This window comes from Megalobrama amblycephala, linkage group LG1, assembly GCF_018812025.1.
Source record: "Megalobrama amblycephala isolate DHTTF-2021 linkage group LG1, ASM1881202v1, whole genome shotgun sequence".
Lineage (NCBI taxonomy): Eukaryota > Metazoa > Chordata > Actinopteri > Cypriniformes > Xenocyprididae > Megalobrama > Megalobrama amblycephala.
The window spans coordinates 13,575,230-13,590,511 of NC_063044.1; the positions used below are offsets into that span (position 1 = coordinate 13,575,230).

The following is a 15,282-nucleotide window of genomic DNA, read 5'->3' on the forward strand; positions in this document are numbered from 1 at the left end:
TCGAGTGTGGAACGGCATGAGGGTGAGTAATAAATGACAGAATTTTCATTTTTGGATGAACTAACCATTTAAACATCATCCAGAAGTATATGAGTTTTGTTATGAGACATGCTGTCCATTTCTATCAAGGGTATATGATTGTTCTTTCAGTTAATTGTCTACCATATGTGGTGTTAACAGTTTTCTTTGTATGCTGTAGCTATAGTGCATTACAAATGCACTTGTTATATAATAATCAAAATTTACCTTACCACATCATAAGGTACTGTATTTAAATTACTAATGCAATTATAAGGTATAGTTAGTTTTTTAACTCTAAGATATTTTTGTCCCTCTAACTGAAAGTTCATTAAAAATTCTTCATTTCTGTTCAGAGGATGAACACAAGTCTTAGGGGTATAGAACAACCTAAAGGTAACAGAATTTGAAATGGTGAACTTCACCCATTTGATTCTAAGTATTTAGCTACAGCATGCACTGTCAGTTAATAGGAAATGCCACAAATTACATATTCTCAAATGTTATTCTGAAAACTGTTCTGAGCATGCAGAAGTGATCAAGAGTGAAAATGTATATTCATGACAACATTGGTTTCGGTGATGTTTTTTTACTGTCATTTTGCTGGTTGAATTCTCAACTAGCAACTTTAAAGTGTTCAAGTGTTTTAACTTGAAACATTCTGGTTTCTGAATGTAGGCAGATGAAAATTTAAAGTTGATAATCAATTGTTTATTGTACTTTTTGATTAAATGCCTAATATTCTTAAATTTGTCTGTTTTGCTTTAATGTTTTAGAATTACACATTCCTGGTATTTAATGTTTCATATTAACACATTAACTAGTAGTTTCTGGACATTTTTATTGCACTTAACACTTTATGTGTTAAAATGACACATTTTTGTGTTTAATTACCAGAGGTGGAAGTAACGAATTACAACTACTCACGTTACTGTAATTAAGTAGTTTTTTCATTTTTTTGTACTTTTATGAGTATATTTTTAAGTGTGTAATTTTACTTGTACTTAAGTACAAATTAAGCTGAGTAATCTACTTTTAAAATCACAATTCTGTTACTGAGTTACTGAGTAGCCTATGCCTAAAATTTTAATTAAAATTCAACCTTTGACCGGCATTTCAGTAGCCATTAGAAATATCAGATCACGGGTCAATAAGTCTGGAGAGCTGATGATCACAATCGCGGGCCAGCGGACACAGTGAAGTAGCTTGGTGTCGTTCATGGGTATGGAGATTCAAGACTCTGAATACATTGATAATGAAGAAATACCTGAGGATGAGTGCCCAAGGCCGCCGCACCTGGAGGAGTTGTTCACGTTCAAAGGAGGAAAGGAGACAGCGTGCTAATGCAGTGCAAACTTTGTATGCCATCTGCGGTGATTTCCGGCTTACAAGTAATTCAGCCTCTAATCTAAAAAAAACACATTATTGGTAAGAAGACTTATATTTGTGTTATGTTGTTTTCATTTTTTAATGTTAGGTAGGCCTGTCGTGATAATTTTACTTATAATATCACCTGAAACATGAGCTTCAGCGTTACCCAGGTGACGAGTGGTTGTCAATGAGCATTGTAAATTGGTGCTCAAAGTTAAATTAATTTAAACACATTGTTTTATTCATATTATGAACGGTTTAATGATGACTCCCTGGATATAGACAGATCCTTGCCGCCACCTACTGGTGTAACAATGTAATTGTACTGATTGACAACTTGTGTAGCGTGCGCAGAGATGTGCCAATAAATGCTGATATCTTTTGAAATATTAGTTCAGATTGTTATAAATGTTATAAAATACTGCTATAAATCAAAACACAACAAAAATTCTTTATTATATCAGTAGTGAAATGGTTAAAGGACTTCAGTTGTTTTTAAAATATTCATAGAATATTCTTTTGTGTCGAGTCAAGTCAAGTCTGAAGTCAATTTCAGGTCGCGTCTATTGAAAATGCGGACTCGAGTCGAGTCATAGACTTGAGTGCCCATCTCTGCTCGAAGGCACGAGCAGATCTTCCATCACTCGCCAGAAAAAAATCAAAGAATTTGATGAATTAAAACCAACTTGGTGGAAAATGAACACATTGATAAATCACGAGCTCGTACCAACACATCAACTCACCTATATGGAATAACTCGGATTTCACTATCTATCATATTCCACTTAACAATACAAAAGAGAAAGAGCATCACAGGCATATCAGCAGCCCAGGAGACAATGGGCCTACAGATCCAGTTCTGGCTGCATAGATTTTTAAATCCCCGTATCCGCTTACAAATATATATATATAATCTATTTTTAATCTCTATAATAAAAATGTATAATTCAGATTTTGATCTCCATATCCATTTACATATATTATATATATCTTCCAAGGGGTTTTTTTCCCTCCTAGGACTTTTTTCCCACGCTGGGTTTTCTCCTAGGGGGTTTTTTCCACCCCTGGGAGTCAGCCGACATTGGCTTAATGTAGCACCATCTTGTATATGTTACATATTACCACGCTTGTTTGTACAGCTTATTTTTAACCACTTCCCTTTTTTTTCTGTGCTTCTAATATGTAAAGCTGCTTTGAAACAATTACCAATTGTAAAAGCGCTATATAAATACATTTGACTTGACTTGACATATACATCACTTGTTTCCTGGTAAGACCTTAATTTCTTTTACAGAATGAATGCAGAAATTTAATTTAGGAAAAGAACACCATTATTACTAACTACAAATCAGGAACTCTATTAAAATCACAACTGGAATCAAAGATATTGCACAACTTTCCCCAATTATTAAACATATCAATACAATCAGTAATTTAAACAGTAAAGAAGGAATTCAAAACAGTTTGTAAAAATAGCTTTATCTTTAGTACTAACACAAATATTCAATTAATCCAGTATCAAAATTGTACATAGATTTCACAGATTGTACACACATTTCACAACGAAAGATGTTCAAAAAGGGCTTAGAAACTTTGGACAGATGTACTAACTGCATCCTAAACACACAAGACTCTTACCTTCATGCACTTCTGAATTTTTCAAATTTTTCAGAATCACTTCAACACTTCCTTTATTGTGCCTTTTAGGTGACACCTCTCAAATTAACCCATCCTTTAAATATTCAATACCTTCACTCAGGTCTCTAGCTATCGCCAAGAAAACAATATTACTTGCTGGAAAAATAAATGGAAAATATCAATTACACAATGGCTATATGATAACTGACTACATAATTGTCCTATATGCTATAACATGTACACATCATGGCAAAGCCCCCAGTTACCTACAAGAACTTCTTACACCAAACTGAAACCGAGGCTTTCTGAAGCATTTGAGGCTTTCATCAAATTGTGCCAAAAAACGGTTCATTACTCGAAGCTTTTAACACAGTGCGCATTCATTGGAGACAACTGTGATTGACCGAAAATCTGGCGTTACTGGTGAATGGGGCCGAACTGACTATCTCCCACCCTGGCCTTCATCCTCCCATCCTTCTGAGCGCCGACAACTGGTGCCATCATCAGCCAGTACATGTCCACCAATGAGTGTAGACTCCCAAGAGTTTCCCATGAAACAGACTCGAGAGTGCAAAAAACCTTTATTTTTTCAAGATTTTAATAACTTGCCTTTTTTATCAAGTTTGGCAGGGTGGTTAATAACACATTTTTCTGTGGTGTGACAAACTTACATATTTAATATTGCTTTACACTGACTTGAAACTGAAAGGAACTGCAGACAGGGTGAGGTAAAGACTGCAGAAACACACACACATGATGAGAAACCACACTCTTACAACACTTACCAGGAAGACGTTAGGAAGAGGTTATTTCTCCTTTCTGTTTTACTGACTTTCTCTTGAAAAAAGCAGTAAAAAAAATCAGTGGTCAATGAAGAACGAAGAGGAAAAGCTTTCAAGGAGGATTTTTATGTTTGGTTCTGAAAAGATGGCATATATTTGTGATTCTCATGGCGATTCATTTTTGAGACCTTGATTCAGAAAGTAAAGTTTAGATTGCTAGGAGCTCAGAGAAATGGCTTCACTATCTGAAGACGATTTATCTTGTTCCATGTGTCATGAAATCTTCAAGGACCCAGTTATTTTATCATGCAGTCACAGTGTCTGTAAAGAGTGTCTTCAACAGTTCTGGAGAACCAAGGAAACTCAGGAGTGTCCCGTCTGCAAGAGAAGATCCTTCAAGAGATGATCCTCCGATTAATCTGGCGTTAAAAAACTTAAGCAAGTCATTCCTGAAGGAGAGAAATGAGAGGCGTTCATTGGGATCAGAGGAGATCTGCAGTTTACACAGAACGAAATTCAAATTCTTCTGTCTGGAGGACAAACAGCCTGTGTGTGTCGTGTGCAAAGATTCACACACACACGCCTATCACACATTCAGACCCATCGGTGAAGTGGTTTCATCATGTAAGGTAAGACGGATTTACACTTATGTATCATCTACATGATCATATCACAGAAAGATATTATAGATTTCCACTTTAAATTCTAGGAGGAGCTCAATACAGCACTGAAGTCCTTACAAGAGAAACTTCAACACAATGAAATCAATAGAGGCGAGTTTGAGAATACAATTCAACACATCAAGGTGAGAGCTGATTCTTTTGACATATTCACAAATTTATACTGACATAATTACATTTCTTTATTGATACACAATATATATATTCACACACACATACCGTGTTACAAGAAACTTAGCCCTAACCGTTGAAGTGAATGTGATCTGATTTCAGTCTCAAGCTGAGCACACAGAGCATCAGATTAAAAAGCAGTTTGAGAAGCTTCATCAGTTTCTCAGAGATGAAGAAGAAGCTACAATCACTGCTCTGAGGGAGGAAGAGGAGCAGAAGAAGCAGATGATGAAGGAGAAGCTGGAGGAGATGAACAGACACATCTCAGCTCTTTCACACACAATCAAAGACATGGAGGAGATGATGAAAGCCAGTGACGTCTGCTTTCTGAAGGTCTGATTTCAGATCACTGGTTGATCATTGGTTCATTGGTTGAGTTCTTGATGATAAATGGTGTGTTTGTTCTGCAGGAGTTTCCAGTCTCAATGGAAAGGTGAGTGATCTGCTCCTGTCTCTGGTCTCTCTGGTTCTGATCCAAAGCCACTGCAGTTCTGACTCCTGAATGTTCTTCCAGAGTCCAGAGCTCACAGGCCGGATCCACAGATGGCTCCTGGAGCTTTGATTCATGTGTCACGTTACCTGGGCAACCTGTCGTTCAGAGTCTGGAAGAAGATGCAGGACATCGTCCAAAACAGTGAGTCTGCAGAAGATCAGTGCTGGAAATCATGTGTGGGTGGACAGGCTTTTCATGACACAAAAGATCTATATTTCAGTTTGTAGTAAGGGAAGATCAATATAGTTCTGGGGCCGTATTCACAAAACATTTTATCTTGCCACTTAGAGGTCTCCTAAATAGCAGTAAAAGTTCTTAGGTATGAGTTTCCTCTTAAAGGAACACTCCACTTTTAAAAAAAATAAAATAAAATAACTCTAGGGGAGTTGGAAAATGAGCCCAACAGTTGAGTTAATTTTTTTTGAGCGAGATGCTAACGGTCTAATCAGATTCAATGAACTATGCTAAGCTATGCTAAAAGTGGTACTGCCAGACCCGGAGATCAGCTGAATGGATTCAAAAACGGTAAAACTCAACTGTTTAACTCTAGGGGAGTTGGAAAGTGAGCCTATTTTGAAAAAAAAGTGGAGTGTTCCTTTAACCTGTTACTGGCGCGCCGAACGCACCGAAGCTTCTTTGTTTAAATTATCTCAAATTTTCTGTTAAATGTAATGTAATTACCTTGACAAACTATTCATTTTTTAATTGTTTAATTGTTGTAATTACCTTGACAAACTATACAATTTTTAATTGTTTAAAAGTTAAAATTTTTAATCTCTATTTTACTCTTGATATCGTTGGTGTCCGTTATTTGTTAATATGCGTTGGGAGGTATGAATATGAAAAACAGAGTCGTTACCTTTTCATTGAAATATGAGCGTCAGCCTCAGCCATTGAGAAAAAACTCCTGTGAGATCGTCATGAAAAAACTCCACAAAATAACATCCCTCAGGGCTTTTAGCTTAAAAGCATGCACATTTGGAGAAATATTGATGGATTGTCATACGTTTATGTCAATTTTCTATACAGAGGAGTAATATTTATTCAATTTTTACCCAAAACGCGCTGTTGTCATCATATTAGCGCTTGTATACACAGATCTACTGTGTTTTCAACTCATACCTGCAGCCGGAGGGCGCTCAGTGCACACTTTTCCACAAATGCTTCACGGAAGAAAAAAAACACATCATGTGACCTCACAGGAAATAACACAGAGATCGCTGAAAACATCAATATATATGCAAATCGACACTTTTGAAAGTAATAAATACACGATTGTGACGATATATAGTTTATCTTTGTTCCTTACGACATGTCAGGTATTAATAATAGATAGATTATATTAATAATGCAATGCTAATCGAGATAGCTTTTCTCATTGTGCAGAATAGCATACAATTATATATTTTCTGTCTGATTTTTTTATCCGAAGCCATATCACATCAAATAAGATTATTTAAAACACTCGACTTGTAAGTTTGGAGCAAAAACGTGGCTTTAAAATTGTCGTGTTTTGTTGGTGTGCTAAGCTAACATGCTAACGAGCCCAGAGATGCACCTGTTCTGAGCTAATGCAAATAAATAATTTTGAATCGTAAAGCTCACTTTTTTTCTCTTTTTTCCAAGAAGGGCATTAGATACAGTTTGAAAGAAGGTGAAGTGAGAAGTTTGGTGAATGAAATGAGGGATTAAATCATCTTGAATAGAACATCAGTAATTATAATAGAGACAAAAGAAAAGAATAATTAGAGCCATAAGCAGGCTGGAGAGGTGTGAATGTGTTCAGGGGATACTGAAACTGAATAGGGCAGTTACCACCACATAACAAACGAGACAATACACTTGAATAAATGCTTAGATGACGACAATAAACATCAGTTAGCACTTTAGAGTCTTTTCAAAATAAAGTCACATGACATGGTCTTGAAAAACATGTAATAAAACTCAGAGTTTTAAACCTATCATCTTTAGATTTGAAATATAACATGGTCAGACATGTGGCTTTAGCTGCAGTGCATTTCTACAATGCTAAAAGGCCAACTTCACTTTTATTTCCATAAAGATATTTCATAAAAATACATTTCTAATAACTTTTCAAAATGTCAAAGCTATTTTTAACTATTTTCTTCATTGTGACAATAATTAATTATGAGTTTACCATAAACTGCAAAGTGTCTGCTTTCAAGTGAGACCTTACTTATGCTTTTAGTGCAAAGGGTTCATGAACTGTATCTGTTTTAGTTTGGGTATGTCATTTCTTGGGATTTTCCAAAAGCGGGGGCGCTGGCTAACAGGTTGATACTTATTCACAAAACTGCTGAGACCAGCTTTTACTAAGAAACGGAGAGAAGTCTTAAGCTGCATTCACGTCACCTCGTACTTACCGGAATCTTGAAATGACAACACGTGACGTTATACTCGGAGCTGTTCACGTCCTTTTGGTCCTTGGACTGGGAATTATGCGTTTCCATGGCACCACTATCAACGCCTAATAAATCAATCTACAGCGGTCAGGCGGTACAGTGGCCACGTGGTACATCTGGGAGCTTTCAGAAAACTCCCAGCTTACAAGCTGTAACTACGATCTCTACGAGGACGTGAACGCTTTTTACAAGCTAGAATCTCGTAACTACAGGAATTACAAGGCCGCGTGAACGCACCTTTAGGCTAAGAGTAAGGGTGGGGTTGACCTAATTACTATAGATGATGTCATCAAGCTTACTAACTATGCCCACTGTGATTGGTTGAAGGGGGAGGGGTCTTTGTCAGTGATTTAATCATAGAAATATTGCAGAATGAGGTATCATGTAAATACTTTAAAATAATGTTGCCATACTGGTTTTAAAATGCAGGTTAACTGTCACCAATTAAATATAATATGTTCATAATTTAAGTAAATTCATTACAAATTAATTCCAAAAAGTGATTACTGGTTCAAAATGACTGCTTAAAGGGATAGTTCACCCAAAATGAAAATTTTCATTTACTCACCCTCATGTTATTCCAAACCTGTATACATTTATTTCTTCTGAACACAAAAGAAGATATTTTGAAGAAAATTGACTTAGTCAATTAGTCTATTGACTTAGTATTGATCATAGTATTTTTTCCTACTATGGAAGTCACTGGTATCCCAAAGCAGTCTGGTTACAAACTTTCATCAAAATATCCTCATTTGTGTGGAAGCAAAAAATTTATACAGTTTTGGAACAACTTGAGTAAATGATGGCAGAATTTTCATTTTTGGGTGAATTGTCCCTTTAAGGCACACCAAATACTAAAAATTATTGACATGTGGACATTCACTGTTGATCATTAAATGAACATCAGAATAAAAGCATCTGTTGATTGTGTCTCATCAGCTCCTGTGATTCTGGATCCAAACACTGCAAATCCATCTCTCATCCTGTCTGATGATCTGACCAGTGTGAGACACAGCTGGGACGAACAACATCTTCCTGATAATCCAGAGAGATTTGACTTTCTCTGTGTTCTGGGTTCAGAGGGTTTTAACTCAGGAACACACTGCTGGGATGTGGAGGTTAAAGAGAGTTCATACTGGAGTCTTGGAGTAACTACAGCATCAAACCAGAGGAAGGGAGGTGATTTCTTCAACACTGATGATGTCTGGAGTGTGTGATACCATCAGTATGGACTGACCGGGTTTGGCTTTCCTGTTAAACGGGATCTTGAGAGGGTGAGAGTTTATCTGGACTATGACGGAGGATTGGTGTCATTCTCTGATCCTGTAACTAACACACATCTATACACATTCAAAACCACCTTCACCGACACTGTCTTTCCATTCTTCAATTGTGATTGGTCGTCTCATCTGAGGATCTTGCCGTTCAATGGTCAGCAAATGTTACACCTACACACTGTTAAAAGTTGCTGTAAAAAAACAATTCTCTGATGCCATTACATAACGATTAAAAACAAATAAATTTAGATATTGATGAACACCTGCTGTTAACAAGCAGAATCACTGAAGGAAAGGGAAACAAGAACTGAAAAAGCACAAGAACTACATTCAATGTCCAACAACAGCCTTAGATGAAATCAACTGAAGATAAAAGACATTAAATCTCTCAGTATCTCAGCAGAGGAGGATTAAACAACTCCACAAACAGCATTAATGGCTTATTACTAAATATTTTAACTTTATTTCTGTCATGCATCTGCAGAAGTTCTTATTTTTAATCACTTTGAGTAAGTATTGTTTGTTTGATTACTTATATTGATTATAATATATACAAATCTTATTTAATTATATTAATTTGATAACTATATAATAATTTTTAACAATGATTATACTAAATAACAGTCTGTGCATGCAAAGATAACATGGCTGTTGGTTTTTTTTATGTTTTGACATTTTGCTTCCACATTGATTGAAAGATGAGCTATATCATATATGATTTTTTATTATAGAGCAGGTTATGTTCAGAAAATAAATTGCTATGGCTACTTACTTGCCCTGAAAGTTTCCTCCATTTTTGTAAGTTGAAGTTATAACCTGCTTTCTGAATGTAAGAAAAGAGGAAACAAAACTTGACAGCTGCCTGAAGAAAATATATTTATATCACACGACTTGAGCAACAAGCTGAAGTGTCGAGAAATCCAAATTTGCTGATTCGCAGCAGGCTAGACACTAGAGATCTCACTTCAATTCTCAAGTAATACCCTGCATCCCAATTCGCCTACTACATACTATCACGCCATACAAATGCGTCTTTTCTCTCTGTCACATCCTGTCACCGTGAACTGGCCGGTCAATCATCTTACATCATCCACATTTAATTTAGCTATTTTCCTACCGTATCGGAGAGAAATGCAGCACGCTGATCTGCAGTCGCGGGTCTTTCATGTGGAGAACTCTCCTCATATTAATCCATAATGATGCATTTAAGAGTTAATGGCCAACCGGATCTTTATAAAAGTCCACATTGGTATTTGCAGATGAAAAATAACACAGATAACATTAAATAAATATTTTCTATCAGTTTGAACTGATTATTAGTCACTCAAACCTCTCAGCGTCGATCGCGTATATCCGCAATGTAGTTTTTTAACACTTTTTACTCGTGTTTGTAGTTCTGAACTGTTGTGGGCAATATTAGCCTTTATAGTGTACACGGATCCACACTTCGAAAATCTACCGGAAATAGCAGACCATCCAGAGCAGGGGTCTCAAACTCAAATTGGCTGGGGGCCACTGCTGTGATTTATTTTATTTGCTCAGACGTTAGCTCTTATTTACTTCAAATTCTATTATATTATATATTACTTACTTTATATTAACTTTAATAACTTATCAAAACATTGAACTGAACTAACAACCATACAGTGAACACATGCAATCCCTGAATCCACACTATTTTACTTCTTGCCAGACACCTGGCAGCGCTTCTGCTCGCACAACTGAGTCAAGTTTGCCCTGATGGAGGTCACAGTTGAAACTCTGAGCACAGCTTCAAGATGGGCATCACTAAGTCTGGACCTGTACTTGCCTTTATTGAAGTTCATAGTTGAGAAAAGTTTCTCACACAGATATGTGCTTCCAAAAAGGCACATTATCTGACTAAACACCTTGGACAACTCTTGGAAGCATGGAGGTAATTCTCTCAGAAACTGTCCAGTCTTGTCTGCTTTTCCCTGTGCCTCTCTGAATTTAGTTTTTAGCTCACTGTTGCACTGGAGGTAAATAAGTTCCATTTGCAACAAACCTGGAACACTGTCCACGTTAGCTGAGAAGGGATCTGCGAACAGCTGGAAAGTGTCCCGATGTGCCTTGAAATCAGCAAAACGCTGATCAAATTCCTGTTCTAGGTTTTCAATAGCAGAGGCATATTCATCACCACTGAATGCTATGCCCTCCTCCACAAGAGATCTGCATGTTGTGAAATGACTGAGGTTTTTTGCAGAAAGCTGTGTTTTCCACAATCTCAGTTTCATGGAGAAGGCTTTCACACTTTCATATGCTGCCGTGATGAGCTGATCAGGGCCCTGAAGTTTCAGGTTAAGGATGTTCAGCTCCTGTGTAATGTCCACTAAGAATGCAAGGTCCATGACCCATTTAGGATCATCAAATTCAGGAACATCCATTCTGCCATCTTCCATGAATCTCTTCACCTCTGCTCTTAACTCAAAAAATCTCTTCAGGACATTCCCTCTGCTGAGCCAGCACACCTCAGTAAAGTAAAGTACATCGCCATATGTTGACTCAATTTCTTCTAAAAAGACCCGAAACCGGCGGTGCTGTAAACTCCTTGACCTGATGTACTTGATACATTTCAGGACAACAGACATGACATGTTCATATTTCAAGCATTTGCTGCACAGTGCCTGTTGGTGTATAATGCAGTGCAGAACAACTGCTGGATCTGCATTTTCTTCTTCTAACTTTCTTTGTATCAGTGCTACCAGTCCGTTTTTTTTGCCTGTCATAGATGGGGCGCCATCAGTGGTAATGCCTACCAGTCTGTTCCACGGCAAACCAGCGCGCTCAATCGCGTCGCACAGCTGCTGAAATATATCTTTGGCTGTGGTACGGCCGTGCATTGGACACAAACTCAGCAACTCCTCCGTCACTTCAAACTGGTTATTAATACCCCTGATGAAAATGGCTAGCTGAGCAGTGTCTGTGCTGTCTGAGCTTGTGATGCAGTGAAATCTCTTGATTTGCCACGTAACTGATCATAAATGTCACTCGATAACTCGCTAATCCGCTCTGCTACTGTGTTTGCCGATAGATTGTTGAACAAGCTCTTCTTTTCTGGACATAGAATATCAGCGACTTTCAACATGCAATCCTTAATAAACTGCCCTTCAGTGAATGGCTTTCCTGCTTTAGCGATCAATTCACTCACCACATAACTTGCTTCAACTGCAGCATGAGCATCCTTTTTGGCTTTATGGAAAAGGCCTTGTTGGGATGTTAGCTCTCTCTGCAACTGAGTGGCTCGTTTTTTTCTCTCGTCTTCCTGGTAGTTCTCATACTGTTCTCCGTGTTTAGTCGAGTAATGACGCTTGAGATTATATTCCTTTAGAACGGCGACTTTTTCTTTGCATATCAGACAGACGGCATTTCCATTAAACTCCACAAAAAAATATTGCAATGTTCATCTTTCTTGAAATTGTCTGTGTTCGTCATCCACTTTCCTTTTTGGTTTGGAAAGAGACATTTTTCGTGTTCTTTCACTGCCAAACAACAACTAAAACACTAAAGCACCAAAACCAGCTCTCCTCTTATTAAATCTGCCGCAAGCCGTTTTTTTTTTATGCAATCACGTTCCTTTAGTTTATTTCTTTTCTTTTTTCTTTTTTAAATAGAATCGTGTTTCAATTTAATGTGAAGGGGTAGTTTTTCTATGAAGCAAAAAAAGAAAAAAAAAAAAAAAAAAAAGTTTTTGCAGGCCGGATTATGTTTTAATTTTTTACATCAGTTGCGGGCCGGACAGACGGGGAGGGGGGGGCGTATTTGGCCCGCGGGCCGGCAGTTTGAGACCACTGATCCAGAGACTTTTGGCATACTCTTTTCAACACACTATGCTTTGGGACACACTTATTTTAAAGGTCCTGTTCTTCGTGATCCCATGTTTCAAACTTTAGTCAGTGTGTAATGTTGTTGTTAGAGTATAAATAAAATCTGTAAAATTTTAAAGCTCAAAGTTCAATGCCAAGCGAGATATTTTATTTAACAGAAGTCGCCTACATCAAACGGCCAGTTTGGACTACATCCCTCTACTTCCTTCTTTAATGACGTCACTAAAACAGTTTTTTGACTAACCTCCGCTCACAGGAATACACAAGAGGTGCGTTTGTAGAGTGTGTTTGTCGCCATGTCGTCGAAACGCTGTTATTTTCATCCCGCAGTCCAATGACCGGGTCTGATTCCGGCTCAAATTGATAGGGTAAAATTAAAGACATGTTTACAATAACACTGAGCGCGTACATCTCCACGTTATGGTAAGAGGCGTGACCTTTCCGGGCAAGATGCGCTAAACTGCTGTCGAATCACAACACAGGAACCGCTGGCACAATCAGAACTCGTTACGTATTTCTGAAGGAGGGACTTCATAGAACAAGGAAGTCATCAGCCTGTTTTTATGACAGTGGAAACAGCGGTATACAGATAAGTAAATTATGTGAAAAATACTGTGTTTTTTGCACGCGAAACATGAACACGTGTTATATTGCACACTATAAACACAATCAAAGCTTCAAAAAAACACGAAAAACGGGACCTTTAATCTCACATACTATTTAGGATGGATAGTATGGACATTGGGACGCAGGGATAGTGTTTAGTGGAGCAATAAATATCTTATTTCCATTCTCAAGTGATATTGATTAAGATGAACACTTTATTTAAACAACAAAAGTCAGCCATTACGATGGAAAGATCACTTCTGAGATCTTTTAAAAACACTACAACCTTTTGTGTAGAAGTTAAGACACACTAATGCTGCGTTCACACCGAACGCGTCTGGGGCGTCAAATTCGCGCCAGACGCGTCTAGTTGGACGCTTGAACATTTTGAAGTCAGAAGGCCAGAACACACCAAGCCGACGCCGATGAACTAGTGGCGACGAAAGCAGACTGCGGGGTTGGCTCATGTCGGCAGCGTCTGTGTCCAAAGTTGCCCTGCCCCACCAAACCGATGCTAAACAGCCGACGGCCAAGCAGCACGTCAGTTCTGCGCCTGCGTGATATGAAATGCCTTTCCGAAACAGCAGGCGGCAGTAGCTGAACAGCCAATCAGAATGATCATATGGCCCGACGGCCCGACGGGGTCCAACGCCGATTCAACATGTTGAATCGGCCGAAACAAAGCCGACGAGGACCAACTTCAGCCGACGGTGCGGAACACACCAAGGAAACTTAGTCGGTCGACGAAGAAAAACTGCCCGACGGCCGACCGTCGGCTTGGTGTGTTCCTGCCTAGACACTTCAGACACGCGTAAAATACGCTCAATTCGCGTGTCTAAACAAAGCGTGTTCAGACGCGAATTCGCGTCATGGGAGGGGCTTTCATCTCTTTCTGCACAGATCCTCTGAATAAACACATAATCTCATCAGTTGGAAACCTGTAGCGGCAATTTAACTCGGTTATGCCGGCCGACTTTTGCTAGCTAGAAGGTGGGCTAGTATCAACGGCTAAAATCATGCAAAAAGTTTTAGAACTAACCAGATTGTCCGATTTCTTCGCTTATTCTCTTCCAGGCAAGGTCCTTTTTATTATTGTCTCGATAAAAATATAATGACACATCATAGAGCTCAGGGTGGCCACACACAGCGACATCTTTGTTCTGGTCTCCACCGCTGATTACATCATAAACACGTTACTACCAAAGCAGAGTCCCTGATTGGTTAACGCGCCGCGAATTTACTCTAAAGTTCAGATTTTTCAACTCGGGCATTTGGGCGTCAGGCGCTCAATTCGCACCGCGCCATTCGAGCGTCAACGGCCGATTCACATGTAAATCAGACGCCTCAGATGCGTTCGGTGTGAACGCAGCATAATGCTGCATTCACACCAAGCGCGAATAGAGCGTCAAATTCGCGTCTACCGCGTCTAGTTTGCCGCTTGAACATTTTGAATGCATTCTCACGTCTAGAGCGAAATAGACGCGCGTAAAAAACAAGCGTTTGAAGCGAAATTGACGCGCGTCCGAGGCGAAATCCGCTTCTTGTGGGAGGGGCAAGTGCTAGGCGGTTGTCTGTTTGTAAGATGGCTGATGTTGATCGTGCGTTCATTGAGAGAGCTACCGCTTTGTATTTGCTCTGGAGAGCAGAACAGCGGCGTAGGGGTCAGCGTCGCCGTACTTGGGTCCACCAGACCCTCCGGAGACGTTCCCAGTTTGGCGAGTATCATCAAGTCAAGTCAAGTCAAATTTATTTATATAGCGCTTTTACAATTGGTAATTGTTTCAAAGCAGCTTTACATATTAGAAGCACAGAAAAAAGGGAAGTGGTTAAAAATAAGCTGTACAAACAAGCGTGGTAATATGTAACATATACAAGATGGTGCTACATTAAGCCAATGTCGGCTGACTCCCAGGGGTGGAAAAAACCCCCTAGGAGAAAAACCCAGCGTGCTAACACTGGGAAAAAAGTCCTAGGAGGG

At 38.7% G+C, this 15,282-nt stretch overlaps 1 protein-coding gene and 1 pseudogene across 1 annotated transcript in view; both read left to right on the forward strand.

Annotated features, from left to right (window-relative positions):
• LOC125263219 (zinc finger protein 271-like) overlaps window positions 1-15,282 on the forward strand; it is a 237,334-nt gene that overhangs the window by 26,135 nt on the left and 195,917 nt on the right. The window lies entirely within an intron of this gene.
• On the forward strand, window positions 4,041-9,321 carry LOC125263534 (annotated as a pseudogene).